The following is a 23,804-nucleotide window of genomic DNA, read 5'->3' on the forward strand; positions in this document are numbered from 1 at the left end:
GAAGCAGCAGACATTCTCTGGCTGAGGCTGTTTGGGAAGAGTTTTGACAAGAGCAGTTTCCCAAATGTCTGACATTGTGTTTAAAGTTATGCAAAAATGATAAATGTGTAGAAGAGATGTGGTAAGGAAGTCTTTGCAAAGTGAAATGAACCGCTTTTTGTTGAATTTGCAAAGGTGCTGGTTTAGAAGGAAGAATTTGTCTTGATGTTGAAGGAGGGTACATGTAAGAGCTGCGGTAGATGAATAGGAGTTCTGTAAGTTGGTCATGAAAAACCAAGTCACTAGTTGTTAGGTAGTTTCTGAGGTTTCCATTACTGGTGCTGGATCTGCGTCTGAAGGTAAATAGTTTGGGGGGCACTTTTGGTGACTGGTGGACAATTTGGAAGGTTATTGGGGAATGGCCACTGAATGATGGTGAAAGAGATAATATTTTTGGAGATTTTTCATGTAAAATAGCTCCTAAACATTGCTTCTAAGCTGCTACTGGATATGCAGTTGCTGTTGGCACAAGTATTCTACATGAGAAATATAAGTTATATATGTATTTCATAATGTCCATGCACATATACACCCTTATATACACAGAAAGATGCAGAGTCAGGCAGACTCACACACATACAAAGAAATTCAGATGTGCACACACGCACACACACACACACACACACACACACACACACACACACACACACACACACACACACACACACACACACACACATACATTTTACGGTGTCCCATCTACCATTGAATAGATAGCCTGTTCCAAAGTCATGGCAGTCACTAGGAGATAAATCTGTCCCTGCAGCATGTCCTGTTTAAGTCACAGGCTGCATTAATGCACATAAAAACACACACACACATACACACACACATACACACACAGACACACGCACACACACACATAAAACACACACACACACACACACACACACACACACACACACACACACACACACACACACACACACACACACTCACACACACACACACGCACACACACACACACACACACACACACACACACACACACACACACACACACACACACACACACACACACACACATTAATGCACATAAAAACACATGCATAGACTCACACAAACATACAACGAAACACACACAGATATACCCACAAATGTGCCCAATAATCACAACTTCTTTAATGACTTACTTAATTACTCTGATCAAGTGAATTAATAAATAAAGAAGTAATAGCAGCACTAACACATTTTTGGTTATAGCTTTTACACACATTCAGTGCAAAACATTACATCATTACATAGCCTCACACACACACACACACACACACACACACACACACACACACACACACACACACACACACACACACACACACACAGACACACACACACACACACACACACACACACACACACACACACACACACACACACACACACAGACACACACACACAAATGTAACTGATTGTATCATTATAAATGGGGAAGAAAATGGCAAAACCTTGTAATTGATGCTGCTTCCTTCATTAGTTTTATTTGTATTTTATATTTTTTTCCTGATGACTAACCATGGCTGTGCATTAATGCTTCCCTTTGGAATGTTGAGTTTCCAGTGGGAATCACTTATTCCTCCAGCCCATTTTTTATGCATAAATAGAATATACCGTGTAGCCATATTCAAAATCTCTCTCACTATGGTATTATATGCCACAAATCTGCCTTGTATAACAACACTGTAGGTGGTAGAAAATATTGTAAATGAAAAGCTGTACGTTACATATGATGTCTTACAAAAAGATATTAGATGAGGAGGGACTGGTGGCATGGGAGAAGGTAAGAAGTCAAAAGAAGTGGACTTTAGGAAATGGAGTTTGATTACTGGGAAAAAGGGAAGAGCATGTAGCATAAAGAGGGTTAACACTTATGTTGTCGAATGCCTAAAGGTCGAAACCTAAACGTTGAACACCCCCAAAGTGAGGGGCTATCCCCCCCACATCCTCCCTAACTAAATATACCAACACAGAGATCGTTCTACATCAGGGAAAAGGGCAAATCCCTTTGACGGCCAAGCAAATTTTTTCCCTGGGAAAAAATTTGCGTAATTGGCCGATCACGGTTTTGCACGTTTGATGTTTAGGTTTCGACATTCAGGCATTCGACTAACTAAATGTTTGACGACATAATAGGAACCCGAGTGAAGATGGGGCAAAAAGTTTTTGTTTGACTGGGAGATGTGAATGAAAGGAAATTATGCAGTGATAGCTTATTAGTATTCAAAAACATACATGCTGATTGGTTAGCCCAACCAATAAACCCACTGTAAACTGACCATATATTAATAAAAAAAAGTCTGGTCACTGAAGTACCCAACTTTTTTCTATTATTATGTACTATGGAGGCATACGTCTCAAATGTCAGCTTTTCACCTCATATTTTTAGTCTGTTCCTAATAAAATTTGTGTTTTTTGAACAAATCACTGAGGAATGAAGATATTAAATAATGACACACATTTGAGTTTCAGATTTCATATCCTTCAGACAATGCACAATAACACAAGTCTTGTTATTCTAGCAGTGTTCTACGTTTGTAAGAGCAACAGTTACAATTGGTACCTATTTAGGGTCTTTGTCCCCCATTATTTAAGGCATTGTCCACATTTCTTGAGCTAAGAGGTTGAGAGATACAGAGGGTAGATTAAACATAAGGAAAATTGGGTACATTCTGCAAAACTAAATAAATGTAACTGATTTTCTTTGTATTTTGGCTCTGTCTCTCTCATGCCTTTAAATTGGCCAGATTTTATAGTTTAGAAAAAAAAAGCAGAGGAAATCTTTTCTCTGCTGCTTGTTTTCAACAGCACGTATGTGCTGTGTAAGTGTGAAAATGTAAGTCCCGTACGCATGCACAGTGGATCATAGGATCATAGGAGATTACTAAGCTATTGACCTGGAAGGCATTTTAAGCCTAGCCGTTTCAACCCAATGTAATACCATAGAGGTACTAGTCAATACACAAGATTGCATTAAGTGATGACTGCCCATGTCCAGGAGGGTTGTTGGCATTATCCCTGCTAGGAATTTACGGTGTCCCATCTACCATTGAATTGATAGCCTGTTCCAAAGTCATGGCAGTCACTAGGAGATAAATTTGTCCCTGCAGCATGTCCTATTTAAGTCACAGGCTGCATTTAAGTCCCTGGAATGTGTAGTCCTAGACCCATAGATTTGTGGATATGCCGTAAGTTCATTAAGTTTGGGTCTTGGGTTGCTCTGTAGGCCAGGCCAGGCATAAGTCTCCTCTAAGAAGTCTATACGATAGAGAGTATAGTGACAATATGAGATTTTAGTCGGTCTGTGTAAGGCACATCCTGGAGGCCCTTGATCTTCTTTGTTAGAAACCTCTGAGGTCTCTCTAATTGCTGTAGATGCTTAGTATGGTACACACTGAATGGGGTATAACTTATTTTGCTCTTGGGGCGATGCCTTTACTAACCAAGTGAGCTATATGGAATGCTTTCCTTACAACAGTAGACGTGGTGGTCGAAGTTAAGGTCATGGTTAACCTGTGATCCCAGGTCCCTTACCACTTCATGTGTACTTTGGGTATTGTTATTGGTTTGACAGTGTGAAGTGAATTGTTTGTGTGGAAGGGAATGATGATGCATTTCTTTGCATTTGGTTTGAGACTGTGACTAATACATCAGTTGTTGATTTGTGTGAGACCATCCTGGAGTATACTGACATCATTTGGGGATTCAACAGCAAAACCTCTTGTGTAGCTCCACAGAGCAAAACTAAATCTAGACCATTTGAACAGCTGAGTTTATTGACTAGATCACAAAAAATAAAAAGACTGTTAAGTGCTTTCTGTTCTGACGAAGTCCCCTTGCTTGTTGTTGAGGGACGAAAGTGCTTAACAGTCTTTTTATTATTTGTGATTTAGTCAATAAACTCAGCTGTTCAAATGATCTGGATTTAAAGTTTTGCATTTTGGAAGCATGAATTTTACTTGTCTCTGTGGAACTACACAAGAGGTTTTGCTGTTTTATGAGTGTTTCTGTTTACCTCTTTGTTTGCTGGTATGATGTACTTCATCATTTGGGGATTCAATGACTGCACCTAGTTTTCAGTTGTCTGCAAACCTCGTCAGCCACAACCCTTTAGTTTTGACCTGAACTTCTGAGAAGTATATGCCAAACAGTAGGGGGCCCAGCACTGGCACATGTGGCACCCTGCTGGTAACAGGTCTGCTGGTTGATGGTTTTCCCTGGGAAAAAATTTGCGTAATTGGCCGATCACGGTTTTGCACGTTTGATGTTTAGGTTTCGACATTCAGGCATTCGACTAACTAAATGTTTGACGACATAATAGGAACCCGAGTGAAGATGGGGCAAAAAGTTTTTGTTTGACTGGGAGATGTGAATGAAAAGAAATTATGCAGTGATAGCTTATTAGTATTCAAAAACATACATGCTGATTGGTTAGCCCAACCAATGTACCCACTGTAAACTGACCATATATTAATAAAAAAAAGTCTGGTCACTGAAGTACCCAACTTTTTTCTATTATTATGTACTATGGAGGCATACGTCTCAAATGTCAGCTTTTCACCTCATATTTTTAGTCTGTTCCTAATAAAATTTGTGTTTTTTGGACAAATCACTGAGGAATGAAGATATTAAATAATGACACACATTTGAGTTTCAGATTTCATATCCTTCAGACAATGCACAATAACACAAGTCTTGTTATTCTAGCAGTGTTCTACGTTTGTAAGAGCAACAGTTACAATTGGTACCTATTTAGGATCTTTGTCCCCCATTATTTAAGGCATTGTCCACATTTCTTGAGCTAAGAGGTTGAGAGATACAGAGGGTAGAGCAAACATAAGGAAAATTGCGTACATTCTGCAAAACTAAATAAATGTAACTGATTTTCTTTGTATTTTTGCTCTGTCTCTTTCATGCCTTTAAATTGGCCAGATTTTATAGTTTAGAAAAAAAAAAGCAGAGGAAATCTTTTCTCTGCTGCTTGTTTTCAACAGCACTTATGTACTGTGTAAGTGTGAAAATGTAAGTCCCGTATGCATGCACAGTGGATCATAGGATCATAGGAGATTACTAAGCTATTGACCTGGAAGTCATTTTAAGCCTAGCCATTTCAACCCAATGTAATACCATAGAGGTACTAGTCAATACACAAGATTGCATTAAGTGATGACTGCCCATGTCCAGGAGGGTTGTTGGCATTATCCCTGCTAGGAATTTACGGTGTCCCATCTACCATTGAATTGATAGCCTGTTCCAAAGTCATGGCAGTCACTAGGAGATAAATTTGTCCCTGCAGCATGTCCTATTTAAGTCACAGGCTGCATTTAAGTCCCTGGAATGTGTAGTCCTAGACCCATAGATTTGTGGATATGCCGTAAGTTCATTAAGTTTGGGTCTTGGGTTGCTCTGTAGGCCAGGCCAGGCATAAGTCTCCTCTAAGAAGTCTATACGATAGAGAGTATAGTGACAATATGAGATTTTAGTCGGTCTGTGTAAGGCACATCCTGGAGGCCCTTGATCTTCTTTGTTAGAAACCTCTGAGGTCTCTCTAATTGCTGTAGATGCTTAGTATGGTACACACTGAATGGGGTATAACTTCTTTTGCTCTTGGGGCGATGCCTTTACTAACCAAGTGAGCTATACGGAATGCTTTCCTTACAACAGTAGACATGGTGGTCGAAGTTAAGGTCATGGTTAACCTGTGATCCCAGGTCCCTTACCACTTCATGGGTACTTTGGGTATTGTTATTGGTTTGACAGTGTGAAGTGAATTGTTTGTGTGGAAGGGAATGATGATGCATTTCTTTGCAGTTGGTTTGAGACTGTGACTAATACATCAGTTGTTGATTTGTGTGAGACCATCCTGGAGTATACTGACATCATTTGGGGATTCAACAGCAAAACCTCTTGTGTAGCTCCACAGAGCAAAACTAAATCTAGACCATTTGAACAGCTGAGTTTATTGACTAGATCACAAAAAATAAAAAGACTGTTAAGTGCTTTCTGTTTTGATGAAGTCCCCTTGCTTGTTGATGAGGGACGAAAGTGCTTAACAGTCTTTTTATTATTTGTGATTTAGTCAATAAACTCAGCTGTTCAAATGATCTGGATTTAAAGTTTTGCATTTTAGAAGTATGAATTTTACTTGTCTCTGTGGAACTACACAAGATGTTTTGCTGTTTTATGAGTGTTTCTGTTTACCTCTTTGTTTGCTGGTATGATGTACTTCATCATTTGGGGATTCAATGACTTCACCTAGTTTGCAGTTGTCTGCAAACCTCGTCAGCCACAACCCTTTAGTTTTGACCTGAACTTCTGAGAAGTATATGCCAAACAGTAGGGGGCCCAGCACTGACACCTGTGGCATCCTGCTGGTAACAGGTCTGCTGGTTGATGTGGGGTCACCCACTTTGATAGTATGTGTCTGGTTTGTGAGCCAGTTGGCAACCCAACTTGCAACAAAGGGGTTTACATTCAGTTTGCTAAGTATATGGGTAATGCCTGAATGTGGGTGTTGCTCTTCTACTTTGGGCACAATATAAGAGTCTTTGTGGGTTCTGTTTAAGCAGCTTTATTTTATACAAACACATCACGATAGAAGTTTACTGACTTTAACTTAAGTAACTTATATACAAACTAACTGCTGTAATTCATGCATGCTTACTCCCTGTCTGCATTTGTAAAATTGTACTAGGAATGGCACGTGCTTGATATTTATATGTGCACTCTCAGTCTTTGACATGTTTCTTTAAAGATACAGCACATAGCACATTCTCTGATCTACATCCTCCCTCTTGAAAACAAAACATGCAACGTTATGGATATTTTGACCTGAAGATATCACAGACAATTATCAATCATGCATTAATACAAGATATAATACATATATACACAGTTAAGTCCATGTTGCTACATATTTCACACTGGGCTTAGATACTCCTCCATAAAGTGTGAGATAAAATTGGGAATTGGGCTTAACTACTGGAGCTGTCTGAAAAATGTTTGAAGTGTGATTTACTTGGAACATCTTCAGGGATGGAATCAGATGTAGGAACACCCTCTGGGATGGAAACAATAGCTGTCTCTCTCTGAGATTTAGAGTCTAAGTTGCTGTAACAATGTTGTGATGATGATTCTGGTACAGGTAACAGATGTTTACAGTTTTGCCTGTACTGTGTACCGTCTGAATCTATAAGGTAGGATCTCCATTCAGGACATTTGCTTATGTGGTTGAAACCTTTTTCTGTTTGAAGTCTGACCATTTCTCTTTCCCTTAATGGAGAAAGAAGTTTGCTCACTGATGCCTTCTGGACTGAACGTTTCTTAATATTTTTGAGCTTTGATGGTCTTATTATTCTTGGCTTTAGGCTTTAGTAGATTGGTAGAAATAGGCAGCATATTTCTTGTTTGCCTGGAAAGAATTTGTTGAGCTGGAGATCTGAGAATATCATCACAAGGTACATTCCTAAGGTTAAACAGATTTAAGAAAATGTCTGAATTGTCATGTCTTGACCTTTCAAGTAGCTGTTTCACACTTTGCACAGCTTGTTCAGCCAGAGTATTTGACAGAGGATACTCAGGACTGCTAGTAATGTGTAGAAAGTCTCATTCTCTGAAATTTCTGAAACAAATGGCTAGTAAATTGAGTACCATTGTCAGAAATAACTTTGTGTGGACTACCATGGATTGAGAAATGACATTTCAGCTTAGTAATAACAGTAGTAGATGTTAGATTAGGTAGTAGATCAATCTCAAACCAATTCAAATAAGAGTCTACCAATATCAAGAAGTGTTGATTATTCCACTCAAAGATATCAGTGCCTACTGTCGACCACAGTAGTTCAGGAACTGGATGTAGCTGAAGCGGTGCTCCTTGCAGGTGGGGTCTAGTACTACTGCATGCTGAACAAGAAGGAAGTACTTTATTAATGTCTTTTGGTAATGAAGGCCAAAATACTAATTCTCTCACTTACCTCTTGGTGGATGCGGAACCTGGATGACCATGATGCAAATTCTAGATGTACTCATGTTTTAAGGAAGCAGGAACAACAACTTTAGGACCTTTGAAAATAATGCCATCTTCTATCAACATTTCATCTCTGTAGGCAAAATAGGTTTTCAGTTCTAGTGGTACACTAGATTGCTTTGATGGCCATCCAACATTAAGGTAGTGACTGAGTTTTTGCAAAGTTTGATCAGTCTTAGTGTGATTTCTCAACTCATCAAGCCTAGTGGTAAAAAAATAATGCACTGCCATCACACCAAAATCAAAGTTCTCTGTGTCACGCTGTTCCTTTGTAGTCCTGGATGATCTGGATATGGTCTCAGACAGACAGAGTAGTTTACCTTTCGTATACATGATTTTGAAGCTGCACTTTTGCAATTTGAGCATCATTCTTTGTAACCGTGCTGCAGCTGAATCATAGGCTTCTTTAGAATAGTAACTAAAGATTGGAGATCAATCTCAATCTGAAAAGCTAGACCATAAATATAATCATGAAACTTGGAACATGCAAATACTATTGCCAAAAGTTCTTTCTCAATTTGAGAATAATGCATCTCAGTTTCAGTAAGTGTTCTAGATGCATAGGCTACTGGTCTGCCCACTTGAAGTATAACTGCACCTAATTTTGAAGCATCAGGGAAAAGAGTAACTGGTTTGTTCATATCATACTATTGTAATGTAGGTGGGGTAGCAATTTTCTGCTTGAGGTCATCAAACTCCTTCTGGTGCTGTTTAACCATTACCATGCAACATTTTTGCACTCTAGCTCTCTTAAAAGTGCTGTCAACTGACTGAAGTCTGGTATAAACTTGCTTAAATAGTTGACCATGCCTAAAAAATGCTATAGAACTTGAACATTGTCTGGTGCTGACATCTCAAGAAGTGCTGCTTGCTTGGTCGGGTCTGATCTCAAACCAGTACTGGTAAATAAATGACCTACATACAGTATGCAACTTCTGGAAGTCTGAATTGGCACTTCAGAGGATTGAGCTTCAAGTTTACTTCATGTGCACTATCTAGAACTTTCTTTAGGTTGCTGTCATACTCTGCTTCACCATTGCCTCTGACCAATAAATCATCTGCTATAATTGCACAAGAATAACTCGAAAAAATTTGCTCCATTGCATGCTGAAAGACTTCACTTGCAGAATTTATTCCAAATGGCATCCTTAGAAATCTGTAACTGCCAAATGGAGTACCAAAAGTGGTTAGTAATGAGGATTTGCGATCAAACATCAATTGCCAAAATGAACTATTTGCATCTAAGACAGAAAAAACAGTGGCATTTGGTATTAGAGCTTCAATCTCTTCAACTGTGTGCATTGGGTGATATAGTATTTTCAGTGCTTTGTTCAAATCTCTTGGGTCAATGCATATTTTGATTTCGTCTGAGCCTTTCTTGTGAGCTGCTACCATAGAGGACACGCATTCAGTTGGTTCTGTAACTGGACAAATTACACCTTGCTGCACCATTTTATCCAGCTGAGTCTTAACTTTATCTTGCATAGCTATCAGAACTCTTCTTGCTGGTTTGACTATTGGAGTGACCTCTGGGTCTAACTTCATGGAATACACTACTGGAAGTTTGCCCAAGCTATCATCAAAAACATCAGCATATTCTGAGAAAATGGCTTCAGAAAAATTAGAAATAGGCAATACACTTATGTGATGAAGTTCTTTGGTAAAATAAAGCAGATTCATTCTCAAACTGTCTCTGAGTCCCAGTAAATACTGTACTGGTGTTCTAACTTCATAGAATAATAAGTTGTAACAGTTCTTGGCCAAATATGAAGCATCACTGAGCCTTCGGTTTCAATCTCTTCACCTCCATAAGCAACACGTTTCGCACTACTGGTCACATTGAGTTGCTCATTAGTACTCACGTTAGCAGATGTGTCTGCTGATATAACATTACACTTTGAACCAGTGTCTACTTTAAGCTCTGTGAATTTACCTTTGATCTGGACTCTACAGAACACTTTGCTTTTTGTCAATAAATCCACTGCATCAACTCTTTCATGAATTGCTAACACAACATCCACATAGAAAGCTAACTGCTGCATCTCTACTTGATCAACCTGCTTTTTTGTGTGACCTTTCTTTAATACTATGTGAGGTTTACCTGATTTGAAAACTTTATGGAAATGGTTCCATTTTTTACACTTGTGACATTGCTGACCAAATGCTAAGCATTTTCTCTTTTAGACTCATGCTTTGCACCACAATTGTGACAGTTAACAATAAAGCTGGACTTGGATTTTGCTGATTCATGCTTGTACTGTACTGAGCATGTGTCTTTAACTGAACTGGTCTTAGAACTTGCTGGAAAACTATGTGGTTTCCTTAATGAGTCAGCAGGGGTTGTGTATTTCTGTTTGCCACATGTTGCATGCTGTCTACATTTGCTCTGGAGCCTGCTGAAACCATGCTCTTGTCAGTTGCAAGCATAGTTCATAGGTTCATAGGTAGGTACTAGGCTATCGGCCTAAGGGCCTACATAAGCCTAGCCAACAAGGTTCCCTGGCTTACGCCACCAAAGAAAGTTATTTTCCTGTGCCACTGTCAAGCAGAAACACAGAAGTGATCCCCAGGGTGTATTTCCTATTTCCCATCCACTCATCAAGATTTTTCTTGAAGAGTGCTAATGAAGAACTTTGCTTGACATAGATGTTCCAGAGTATGGGAAGTCTCTGGGACAGGAATCGATCCCTCCAGCATGTCCTGTTTATTGTGGTGACAAGGTTTCTGTCCCTAGAGCATGTAGCTCAGAGGGATTGGGATTTCTTCAGGTGTAGCATGTCCAACAGCTATGGGTTTGACATAGCTTTATATGTTAGGCAAAGATCACCTCGGAGAAGGCGATATGCTACGGAGTAAAGCTGGAGTTTTTTGAGGCGGTCAGTGTAGGGCATTTGTTTGAGGCCAGTAATTCTCTTTGTGAGGTACTTCTGTGGCCTTTCCAGCTGCTGCAGATATCTTGTGAGGTACATTCCAAAAGGGCATTGTACTCTATAATGGTTCTAATGACCTCTTTTTTCCTGGATGAAAACCCTTTCATGATGAGGTGTGTCACATAGAAGGACTTTCTGACTACTGTGGCGATGTGACTATCAAAGGAGAGTCTACTGTCCACCTGGGTCCCAAAGTCTCTTATCACACATTCGGTGTTAAGTAGATTGCTATCTATGTGGTAGTTCATGGGTACAGAGTTTTTACCAACGGGGATGACACTGCACTTTTTGGCATTGAGCTTGAGGCCATGGCTGTGACACCAGGCATCTGTCTCAGCGAGGCCCTTCTGTAGGATGTCCACGTCATTTGGGGACTTGTCATCTGCAAACTTCATTCACCAGAGGCCTTCTGTGTTAGCCTGTACTTCAGAGAAGTAGATACCAAACAGGAGAGGTCCCAGGACAGAACCCTGTGTACTCCACTTGTCACTGGTTTGAGGTCAGATTTGGAGTCTGCAACTTTTTCAGTGTGGGTTCTGTCAGTGAGCCAGTTGGCAACCCATCTTGTGACATAGGGATTTATACCTAATTTAGTGAGTTTAGCTATAATTCCAGAATGGGAGATGGTGTTGAAAGCCTTGGTGAGGTCAAGATAGGCTGTGTGAACCACCTTACCCTCATCTACAGCTTTGGTGACTGCCTCAAAGAAGTTGATCAGGTTCAGGAGGCATGATCTGCCTTTCACAAACCTGAACTGGGTGGGATCGAGAGTTTGCAGGTTACCAATGTCTTTGTTTATGAGTTCCATGATGATACATTCCATGACCTTGCAGACCAGGCTTGTCAGGCTAATAGGTTGATAGCTCCCAGGATCAGTGGTGGCTCCCCTTTTGTGGAGTGGGATAACTGTTGCTGTGCACCATTCAGTGGGCACAAAGCCTGATGCGAGGCTATTATTGAACATGGTGCTTAAGTGGGGAGCCAGTTTGTTCTATAGTTCATGTAAAACGCAGCCTGGGATGTTGTCCAGTCCCATGGATGCTGTGTTTTTGGCTTTAGAGAGTGCAGCTTTTACCTGCGTAGTTGTGATTACAGGGACTCTGCATTCTTCCTGTATAGATATGGGCCCTTTAGGGATTGGCTTTAGGGGCTAGAGGTAAAGTTAGCACTGAACCCATCTGCCAGGATGTTGGCAATATCAGTTGGTTCTGTAATTTTCGTGCCTTTGTGCTGTAACTCAGAGCAGATCTGGGTGTTGCCATCGAGATTCTTGACATAGCTATAGAATGCCTTGTGGTTGTCCTTAGAAATAGTGGCAATTTTGTTTTCATAGCTAGCTTTGGAGGATCTTATAAGGGATCTCAGCTTCTTATTGAGGCTGACCAGGGAGCTCCTCCACTCATGGGATTTTACTCTCTTTTGCAACAGTTTCTTCCTTCTGTTGTGCAGTTTGTTTATGGCAGGTGACCACCAGATTGGCTTCCTTAAGGATAGCGTCTTGGTTCTGTTTAGGATAGCACAATCCATGCACTCATATAAGTGCTTATAGAGTGCATTTGTGTAGGATTCCGCAGTTGTAACTGTATTGTCCATCTGCATGGGTGTCGTGAAGTTCACCACTTCTGTCTTAAGAAGCATGAAGTTGGCTTTGGATACATTTTTTACCGTGGTTTCCTTAATGGGGGGGTGGGGGCGGGATGTGGATATCAAGGATGATTAGCTTATGGTCAGATCGGACCAACGAGGAGTTGACTTCAGGTGTGGAACACCAGTCACTCATGTTGGTAATGACTAGGTCTAGGATATTGTTGCCCCTGGTGGGGGTGTGGATAAGTTGATCCAGGGCATTGGAGTTTATGAATTCCAGAAAGCGTTGAGCTAAGGAGTTAGTACACAAGAAGTTTTCCCAGTTAATGGTGGGGTAGTTGAAGTCACCCATTATTAGGGTGTTTGGTTGAACCCTAATATTTTACAGTACATCAAGAAAAGAGGAGTGCGAATCTTGGGGCATGGTGGGGGATCTGTAGCAAGCTACAATTTGGATTGCAGTTTTGCCCAGAGTTAGTTGCCCTTGGATAACCTCGGATGCATTATGCTGAGCAACTAGCCTGGAGGTGTGAATATCCTTAATGAATATGGACACACCTCCGCCTTTGGTGTTTCGGTCCAGGTTACATGGCCGAAAAGTGTGGTATGAGTTATAGCCTGGTAGTGCAGGGGTGCTCTCTGGAGCCTTGAACCAGGTCTCAGTCACTGCACAGATATCAGTGTTCTCCATTTTAAGGAGTGCCTCGAGTGAGTGCATTTTGAGATTTAGACTTCTAGCATTGAGTAGCATTACCCTCAGTTTATACTTACCTGTTCCTGTTACGGTGGTGAATTTGTTATTTGAACCTTGCCTAAAAAAGGCACTATAGGGGCAGCCAGAGCCTTAGCCAGTATCCGGAATCCCAGGAGTGACAGGTGCAGGCCATCTGTGGCAAAGCATTGTGGTCTGTCGACCATGTCATTCCAAGCAAACAGATACTGGATCCCCTTAGAATGACACCAGAAGCTTATTCAATTGTTGAAGTCAATCATTTTGTCCTTGTACTGTGGTATCATTCGGGGAGATGGCAGAATGCTACTCAGGGCTAGGGTCATACCTGCCTGGGCTACAAGATCGGAGAGCTCTTCCATGTCTCTTTTCATGTAGTCCAGGGAGGTACATCTCAGGTCATTCACACTAACATGGACAATGACAGAGTCATATCTGTACTTGTTGTGGAGTGACCTGAGTGTGTGGGTTATGTGGCAGATCCTGGCACCCGACAGGCAGCTGACAGTAACCTTCTCCTTGTTTAGCCTGGTGAGTGGGACATCAGCATGCCTGACTATAGAGTTACCTATGACTAGTGTGTTGGGTACTTTGTTTTGCCTTATTGGCTGTGGTTGAGTGGCACACTGAGTCTGTGGGCTCAGAAGCTTACATACAGTCCTGGATACAGCAAATATGTATCTGGAACAGTAGTTACAGGAAAGGTAAGAAACAGGCTTACATTTTTTTTTTTTTTTTTTTTTGCAGAAACGTAGCAAAAACAGTAGTAAAAATAATTCACATGCAGTGCACACTAGCACACGTGAGTATGTAGCAATATTATACCAAATACAGTTTAAAAAATGCAATTAAATTAAAAAGGACTAAAAGCAAGTGCAGAAAGAGTTTATTAGGTAGAATGTGGTAAAGAGATGGGGGAGTGTCCTAGATCAAATCTACAGTGGGGCAGGCAACTGCAAAAGCCACCAAATTTAAACTACAAACCAAAAATAAGGAGGATGGGTGGAACAAAACAGTTTCAACAGAGATCTAAGCAACAACTAACAGTACAAACTCTAAAACAGACTCTCAGAACAGGGAAACAGTTTCAACAGAGATCTAAGCAACAATTAACAAATTCTATAACCAAAAAATATATACTCAGCTCTGTATATTTGCAGATAGTCTGGAAGGCAGTCTATCAGAACACAGGTTCAAGCAATTAAATGCAGGCTGTTAATAACAGGTCAAATTTTATGCAAGTGATCCTTGAGTTAGATAACATACAAGCTGCAAAAAACAGTTATACCAACTGAAGACACGGCAGAAAATGGGGGGGGGACATTTTCACCAGAGATATAAGCAACGACTAACAGTACAAACTCTAAAACCAAAAAAATATACTCAGTTCTGTATATTTGCAGATCAGTCTCTCAGAACAGGGAAACTGTTTCAACAGAGATCTAAGCAACAATTAACAAACTCTATAACCAAAAAAATATACTCAGCTCTGTATATTTGCAGATAGTCTGGAAGGCAGTCTCTCAGAACACAGGTTCCAGCAATTAAATGCAGGCTGTTACTAACAGGTCAAATTTTATGCAAGTGATCCTTGAGTTAGATAACATGCAAGCTGTAAAAAACAGTTATACCAACTGAAGACATAGCAGAAAATAGGGGGGGGGGGCAGTTTCAACAGAGACTGAAAGCAACTAACAGTACAAACTCTAAAACAAAAAAATATACTCAGTTCTGTATATTTGCAGATCAGTCTCTCAGAACAGGGAAACAGTTTCAGCAGAGCTCTAAGCAACAATTAAACTCTATAACCAAAAAAATATATACTCAGCTCTGAATATTTGCAGATAGTCTGGAAGGCAGTCTCTCAGAACACAGGTTCCAGCAATTAAAAAAAATGTTACATTTTTTTCTGTCACTTCATGTATTTGGCAAATCTGTATGGCTTTACTCAATGTTAAATCACTATCTCAAAGCAAGATCTTTCTCACAGCTGCACTATTAATACCACACATGAGCCCGTCCTTTATCAACTCATCTTTTCAATCACCAAACCAGCACATTTTAGCCTTGTTTCTCAGATCAGTTATATAAGCTGCAAAAGTTTGCCCTGGTTTCTGATCTCTCGTGTAAAACAAATGCCTCTCTAATGTAATATTTGTCTTGGGGTTACACATTTCTCTGAACTTGCGCTTCAAACATTCAGGGTCTTCCCTTGACTCAGCCTGCACAACAATACAAAGGTTTTCACCTTCTCCTTCATATACTGCTGGTACTTACACAAACGAGCGCTCTCTTTTTATGGCCTCTTACCCACCTAAGTTTATCAAAATGAATGCCTTGGTGCATGCATCTTTATTTGAATAAGCTGCTTGTATAAAAATATCATACTCTTGCTCAAATATTCTCCCATTCTTTGCAATATTCTGATCAAATACAAGTGGTAAGGACTTTCATAATCCATCTGCAATATTAACACATATCAGTGAAGGGTTTTGCAAATAAGCACGAACACATACACATGCACATACACATATGCCAGTAGTTGAAACTTTTCTCACTAGCTCGAGCCTCTGTATAACTGAACTTTGCAAAATAAATATCTCTCGGGCACTGTAATATTCTTGAAATCACCGTATTGCATGAAATCACCTCTTATCAGTATAAGAAACACATCAAACAACTGCATGATGCAAGGCTCTGTGTAACTGAACTTTGTGAAATAAGTTTCTGGGGCAGCTTAATACTTTTGAACTTATTGTATTGCTAAAGTCATTTATCATCATTTTAAGAAGCACTTCAAATAACTGTATGATGTGAATGAACTGGGCAGGAGAAGCTCAGAGTCAATAACATTTTGAAGTAATGGTACTTTGAGAATAAACTGTACACAACACACTGAAACTTCTCCAAAATGGTGCTACCTTTCTAGGCAATTCTCTACAGTACAAGAAATACTCTGTAATGGCAACACTTTGCAAACAGACATAACCAGCACAAGAAAGTTTCCGAAATAGCTATACTTTGACTGCACTTTCATGAAATAGTTGCACTTTGCACACAAATAACTCATTGAAATACATGCACAGAAATAAGCACACACTGTAAGCACTTTTACAAACTTTGAGATACTTCAAATAACTTTAGTTATGCCCTTGATACAATACGAAATCATAGTTATGCCACAACAGCACTTTACCAAATAAATATGCAGTCACCTTGCTTTATGTATGCTTTGTGTGCCCCTTTTTGCACTTATTATATTAGTTTTGCTCGTTTAATTGCTTTTCGTGCCCATTGTACTTTCCTTGTGCTTGTTTTACTCTAAACATGGCCATTTTGCCTTTAAATATACTCATTTTACTTTCTTGTTAATCATTTTATCAAATACCTTTACTTTAAACATTTCCCTTAGTTAATAAGCATTTTGTGCCTCCTTCTTGTTTAATAATGTGTTTTGTGCCCTTGTACTTTCCTGTTTTGTTCTTTTTATGAAACAAGTAGTTTGTGTATATTCTCATTACCTTTGTTTCTTTTCTGGCTCTTTTTCATGCTTGTTTCTCTTAGTTTACCTTCACTGTCATATCTGCACCTCATGGCTCAGAATCTTATTCTCTGTAATCCCGGTTCTGACACCATGTTGCTCTCCTACTTTGGACACAATAGAAGAGTCTTCATGGGTTCTGTTTAGCTTTATTTTATACAACACATCACAATAGAAGTTTACCGACTTTAAGTTAAGTAACTTAAATACAACCTAAATACTGTAATCATATATGCTTCCTCCCTGGCTGCATTCTCAAAATGACACTAGGAATGGCACGTGCTTGATATTTATATGTGCACGTTCAGTCTTTGACATGCTTCTTTAAAGATACAGCACATAGCACTTGCTCTCTGATCTGCTGTGGGATTGTGTTGAAAGCCTTTGTCAAGTCAACATATGCTGTGTGCGCGGATTTGCCCTCATCAATGGCCTTGGTCATACTTTCAAAGAAATCCACCAGATTTAACAAGCAGGATCTGCCCTTCACAAAGCTGAACTGGGTAGGGTCCACAGCCTTACAGATGAGGCTGGTTAGGCTTATGGGTCTGTAATTCCCTGAGTCTGTTGCTTGGCCACCTTTGTGGAGAGGAATAACTGTAGCTGTTCTCCATTCCAGAGGAACAAACCCTGTGGTTAGGCTATGATTGAAAAGGATACTTAGCGGTGATGCTAGTTCATATTTTAGCCTGTTTAGAAGACAGCCTGGGATGTCATATGGTCCAATAGTAGCCATGTTCTTTGCCTTGGAGTGGGCTTTGAGGACCTGCTCTTCAGATATGCAAGGTGGGGGTAAGTTTGGGGGAGGGTTTGCTGTAAGTTAGAAGGGGATAAGGGAGTGAAAGTTTTGCCAAACCTATCCACTAGCAGGGTTGCTATCTCTGTGGTGTCAGTCTGTGCGATACCTTTAGCCACCAGTTCTACACATGCTTGGGTCCTACCCTTTAGGTTACATACATTGTTGTAAAAGGCCTTATGGTTATCCTTTACAGTACTTGCTAGATTTCTCTCAAAGGAGCTCTTGGAAGATTTGACAAGTTGTCTTATTTGCCTGTTAAGGCTGAGGAAGGTGCTTTTCCATTGTTGGGTCCTTGTCTTTGTCTTTGCTTTCTTGGACAGCAAAATTTTGCATTTCTTGTAGAGTTTGTCGATGCTGGAAGTCCCCCATGTCAGCTTGATTTTACCTGGGGCTCTGGCTTTCATTATATCTGGTACAGCTGAGTTTATACACTTATGCAAGTGAATGTATAGTTTAGTGTAAGCTTCAGCATAGTTACCACTTTCAGCTTGGGGTGGGGCCTGGAATGCATTTTTATCTTCACTTTGGTTTGCCTTGGTGAAGTGTTTTAGTCTGATTTCACCCTTGGTGAGTTCTGGTGTTAGTATCAGTTCAAAGGTGACTGATTTGTGGTCAGTTTTAACTAATGAGGGTCCAACAGTTGCAGCAGTGGACCAGTTTGACATGTTGGTGAGAACCAGATATAGAATGTTTGTTCCTCTACTCGGGGTATGGACAATTTGCTCCAGGGAATTTTTTAATCACAAAGACAAGGAATGTTTGTGCTAGCGAGTTTGGGCTAAAGTAGGTTTCCCACTTAACGGTGGTATAATTGAAATCTCCCATAACTGGTGTGTTCGGTAAAATTTGAATTGTCTTCAATTTGGTTAAGTAGGCTTTGTGGGTATCATGACCCATGGAGGGGCTCTATAACTGGATAGGACTTGAATGGGAGTCTTACTCACTGTAACCTGGACCTGGAGTAACTCCATGGAGTTGTCCAGTCTAACTAGATTTGAGGTGAATTTATCTGTTATATAGATTGAAACACTGCCTCCTTTGATTTTCACACACTCCTTTTATAGTCTAAAGGTGTGGAAGGCATTGCAGCCTTGCAGGACTGGGGTACTCTCTGAGGCTGTAAACCAAGTTTATGTGACTGCACAGACATATACATCTTCTAGTGATAGAAGTACTTCCAAGGAGCGCAGTTTTTGGTTTAAGTTTCTAGCATTTAGCAGCATGACCCTTATTTTGTTCCAGTTGGTTAATTTCAAGTTAGTAATGTTGTTTCCAAGACCTTGCCTAAAAAGGGCACTATGGGGGAGGCAAGAGCCTTTGCCAGCAGCAGAAAGCCTAGGGGTGTCAGGTGCAAACTGTCTCTGGCAAAGCAGCAAGGTTTGTCGACCATGGTCGACCATGGCTTCTCAGGGAGACAGGAACTGGATTCCCTTGGAATGACTCCAAAAACTAAGCCAATTATTGAAATCAATAATTTTTTGTTTATACTGTGGCGAGGGTAGTATGCTGCTCAAGGCTAGGGACATACCTGCTTGGGACACATACTCAGAGAACTCAACCATGTCTCTCTTCATATAGTCCAGTGAGGTATGTTTCTGGTCATTCACACCAATATGAACTATGAGAGTCATAACAGTACTTGTTGCTGAGTGACCTGAGTGCATGCATGATTTGGCAAATCCTAGCACTGGACAGGCAGCTGATTTTGACTTTCTCCTTGTCCAGCCTGGTGAGTGGGACATCCGTGTGTCTCACTATTCAGTCTCCAATGACAAGAAAACTTGGTTTTTGAGTGTTACACCTTATGGGCTTGGTGGGTAAAACACTGGTATTGCTATGTATAATGGGTGCTGTGGAGACTGTGTTAGCTGTAACAGACGTGTTTTGGAGGTCTCTGGTGTTTTGGTAAGTTTTTTGAGAGAATCTCCATGCATGTGGATTTACATGTTTGATGCATACTATGTGGATGAGTAGTGGCATGTGTATGAGAATTGGTACTATGCGAATATGCAGTGGTGGGTGAGCTGACAACCTTCTCTGTGTTACTGTTTTGAGTGAAAGACAGCATGGATTCTAGATTCTTGGTGTAAATACATCTCGTGAACTCTGTACTAAACTGTGTTATTAGTAGAGGGTTGTCTGTGGGCATGAGGCAAATGCTACACTGCCTCAAGAGACCCATGTCAACAAGGTCTGCAGGGGAAATGAGGGTAGTCCAACTGTCCATAATGCTAGGTTGAATACTGTTGTCACTAGAGATGGCTTTTCAGAAATGGTCACAGAGGAGCTCAGCAAATAGATATTTCTGCTTAGGTTTTAAGGGAAAATTGGTTGAATTTAACTGTCTGGCTTTGGCACACAATTGTGTGGAAATAAGCAGAAACCTGCTCAGATGCAGGGCTTAAATACCAGAAGCTAAAACTTGAAAAAAATAAAAATCTAACAAAATTCAAAAAGACCAATGAGGATACTTATTCCAATCCACAGACCATCATCCCTTTACCAGTCAGGTGCCAATCAAACAAATGATCTCACAAAAATGCAGATAGGCCCCCTCCAATCCAAGATGGCCTGGAAAACATGCTCAGAACAAACAAACCATTATAAACAGTTACAGAAGCAGCAGGCCTGGATCTGGATTATACTATAGTTATTAGCTACCCTAGTTTCAATGGGAAACAGTAGAGAACATTTAACACAGCGGAAAAATAGCAGCGAGACACTGAAAACTGTTTAAAACAGCAGAAAGCCAGCCAGGAGGCTCTAAGGAATGATTTAAACAGTGGTGCAGTGGTTAATGCTGTTGCCTCACAGCAAGAGGGTCTCCGGTTCGATTCTCGGCTGGGGTGCCTTCTGTGTGGAGTTTGTATGTTCTCCCTGCATTCGTGTGGGTTTCCTCCGGGTACTCTGGTTTCCTCCCACATTCTAAAGACATGCTTCTGGAGCATTTCTCCCCGGGCCTCCACTGAAAACAGGATCTATGGAACCTAGTCGGACTTTCCCGGTCAACAAATGTAAAAAAAAAAAAAACAGGTCAATTAATTAAGTACTGCTTGGTGGGAAAACCAGAGCAGGCAAAAGAGGTAGTTTTAAAACAGTGAAAACATCAACAAACGTGGAAGAATGAGGAAATAACATGGAGGAACACTACAGCTCCATTATGCAAAGGCATTATTTAAGAAAGGTAAGCAATTTCTTTCTTAAATAATGTCAATGTATATTAGCAATAACTGATTTATAGGTGTGAGATTATGAGGATTTTCCCAGGGCTGGCTTTGTTTAATCACTCAGGCTTCACCCTCATCATCAAACCACACCAACTGTTGGTGAATCCTCAACATACCTATACGCATTCATCAGTTATTGCTGATGAAAAGGTAGAATTCAGGGTAAGGAATCTAGAGATAGGAAGCCATTATTAATAAACTTTTATGTGATGTTAATGTCAAGCCCAAAGAGTGTATCAGTATCTTGGTTAGAGAGATGCCTTACAGTATGATTCTATATCAAGGAGGACATGTAGTGTTGATTTAGGTTATGTCACAATTGCATGTCCACTGTGTGGTAAGCTAAGCACTGAGCAGTGCAGCAAAGGAGTGCCATTTCTGCATAAGTTGGATGCAGTCTGGTACTGTGTTCTAGGATGGGGTGACATTAAATAAAAGTAAACTTTCTCCATATGTGTTGTTTGGGCTAATATTCCTCCATGTGTTCTCAACAAATTATTTTTTCTTTATTTTAGACATTTGTTAACTGGGTAAGTACATTGGACACAAGTGTCCCTTTTCAGGGGCAATCCAAGAGCACTCCTCAAGTCAAGTGATTTGTTCAAAGTCACACAGCAGATAAATGCAGGTGGAAAGACTCAAACACTGCACCTTAGGTATAGGAAACAGCTCATAACCCTTATCCTCTGCACTGAGTGTTGGGACTAGATCTCACAGTGAATATGAGATTGTACCACAGGGACATCAAGAGGTGAGCTATAGTTTATGAGAGGAATAGGAGATGACAATACTTTACTTTACTGTACTAATGCATTCAAGCCAGCCTATTAGGGTATTGGGAGTAACATCAGGAGTATATTCTGTATGTGGGGCATGTATAGGGAGGTTTATAGCTCTGAGACAGGGAGAGTGCTTTCAGACTTGTTTATAGTATTGAATCAAATATGGGTATCAACACAGCATTATCTAGTTTCACTTTTGAGATTTTTTTTGCTGTCAAACTGTGATGAAAATCTAGCTTGTCAGAGTACATGTTTAGGTGTTTGGTACAAGTAACTTTATCTAATAAATCTGTAATTGTTGACTACAAAATCACAATGTAGAACATTAGTATTTCTATGTTTGAGAACAATATGCAGGTGATTTTAAATTAATACAAAAATTTTTAATTCAAAGGTCAGAAAATGTTATACTCACTACAGTGTGGTCAGGACTCTAGTGACTGCACAAGAAAGGGTAAGTTTTCTGTGTATAGAATGAACTTCCATTGTGTATAATAAACAGTTGCAAAATGTAGCATACAAAAATTTACAAATGTAAATGGTTCAGCCCTGACTATTGCACTACAGCTGCTGCGATTCTGCATGATTGCAGACATGGGTTTGCTTGCTTTATGTACTGTAACTAGTGTCATAGATAACTTTCAAACCAAGAGATTGTACTGATAGTACAACTCACTTGTTGCACTTTTTAAGCAGAATTAATAATCAGCTGCACCAGATGCCATTGCAGAGATTAAAAACATATAATTTTTAGTCATTTACCATTTAATTGGACACATATGCAAACAGTTAAAGAGAAAAGTGTGTTTTTTTATCACTATGCTCTGCACAGAAACTCTACTGTGAATCTTACAATACTGTCTGGAGAGTGATGTTAAAGCAGATGTTTATTTACTTACATACTGAACAAAGAGCAAAGCTACCTAATGATGTTCTAGTGGGAAGTTGTTAACTCGGCATGTTTGACTGACTGAAAGGCTTGTTGATAGCAGCTCACAGGCTGATAGTCTTCAATAACTCAGTAATAAGTTCATTAGCAGCACTGTGGGAAAGGAATGAAGTAGTTTTTTCACCAGTAGTGGAGAACTTGTTTATGGTTATCTAATAATTTCTCAGAGGAGCTGAGTTATTCTGTAAGATTTGAAGGCAAGTGCATCTGAGGTTGATGAGTGGTATTTTTATATTGTTTCTCAGTTCTTATTTTTTGTGAAAGACTGAAGTAAGTCCAGCGATTGAAATGGTTTGTGAAAAGATTAATGTTTAATGAAAGGAGTTTTGATTAGTGTCCCTGATGAAGAGGACTATATATCTTTTACTAGGTCATGAGATCAAGGTTTCTTAAGAGAGTAGTGTAGAATGGACTTAGTGCATCAGTAGTTGTTGCAACATGGTCAGCATGGAATCTGCTGATGTCAGGTGAGAGTCACACATAAATGATACGTTCAAAATGTACTGAATGTTTTTTTAAATATTTGCAGTTGTGTATTATGTTAGGGTTTATATTAGCTTATTGAAAGCTGATAACATCAAACGCTAGTTGATTGACCACAAAATGTTGAACAACCAAAATAGCGAAGACACGGAACAGCGATTTTTTTCCCCAGGAAAAAAAATCACTGTTCTGCAAAAAAACACAACATAAAGTGGACGATTTTGCCCCCCACCCCCCTTCTTAAATATACCAACTCTGAGATCGCACCACAGTGGAGGAAATGGCAAACTCCCAACAACGGCCCAGCGATTTTTTTCCCTGGGAAAAAAAATCGCTGTTCCATGTCCTTGCTATTTTGATTGTTCGACCTTTTGTGGTCGATCAACTAGCGTTCAATATTATCAGCTTTCAATAAGCTGATATAGACCCTTATTTTAGTCTTTTGCCAGATAAAAAACATGCATTAGTGGTTATTTAATGACGCAAATAGTATACAAGTCACTCTGATGTTCTTAGCTGTCAAGCTTAGAGTCCACTCTATATTCTACATTATTTCAGAATCCTTGATCTCGTGGCACCTTGAAATGTACATGAACAATTTTGTATTTATCAGACATAGTTTGTAATTCTTGCTATACCTTTGTATGAAAATCATAGATTACATAGGGTCTTTCAAAATATATAACACACTGCATACACTGACTGTAAAAGTATACA

The sequence above is a fragment of the Protopterus annectens genome, chromosome 1.part1 (assembly GCF_019279795.1).
Source record: "Protopterus annectens isolate FY-2018-M chromosome 1.part1, PAN1.0, whole genome shotgun sequence".
Taxonomy (NCBI): domain Eukaryota; kingdom Metazoa; phylum Chordata; order Ceratodontiformes; family Protopteridae; genus Protopterus; species Protopterus annectens.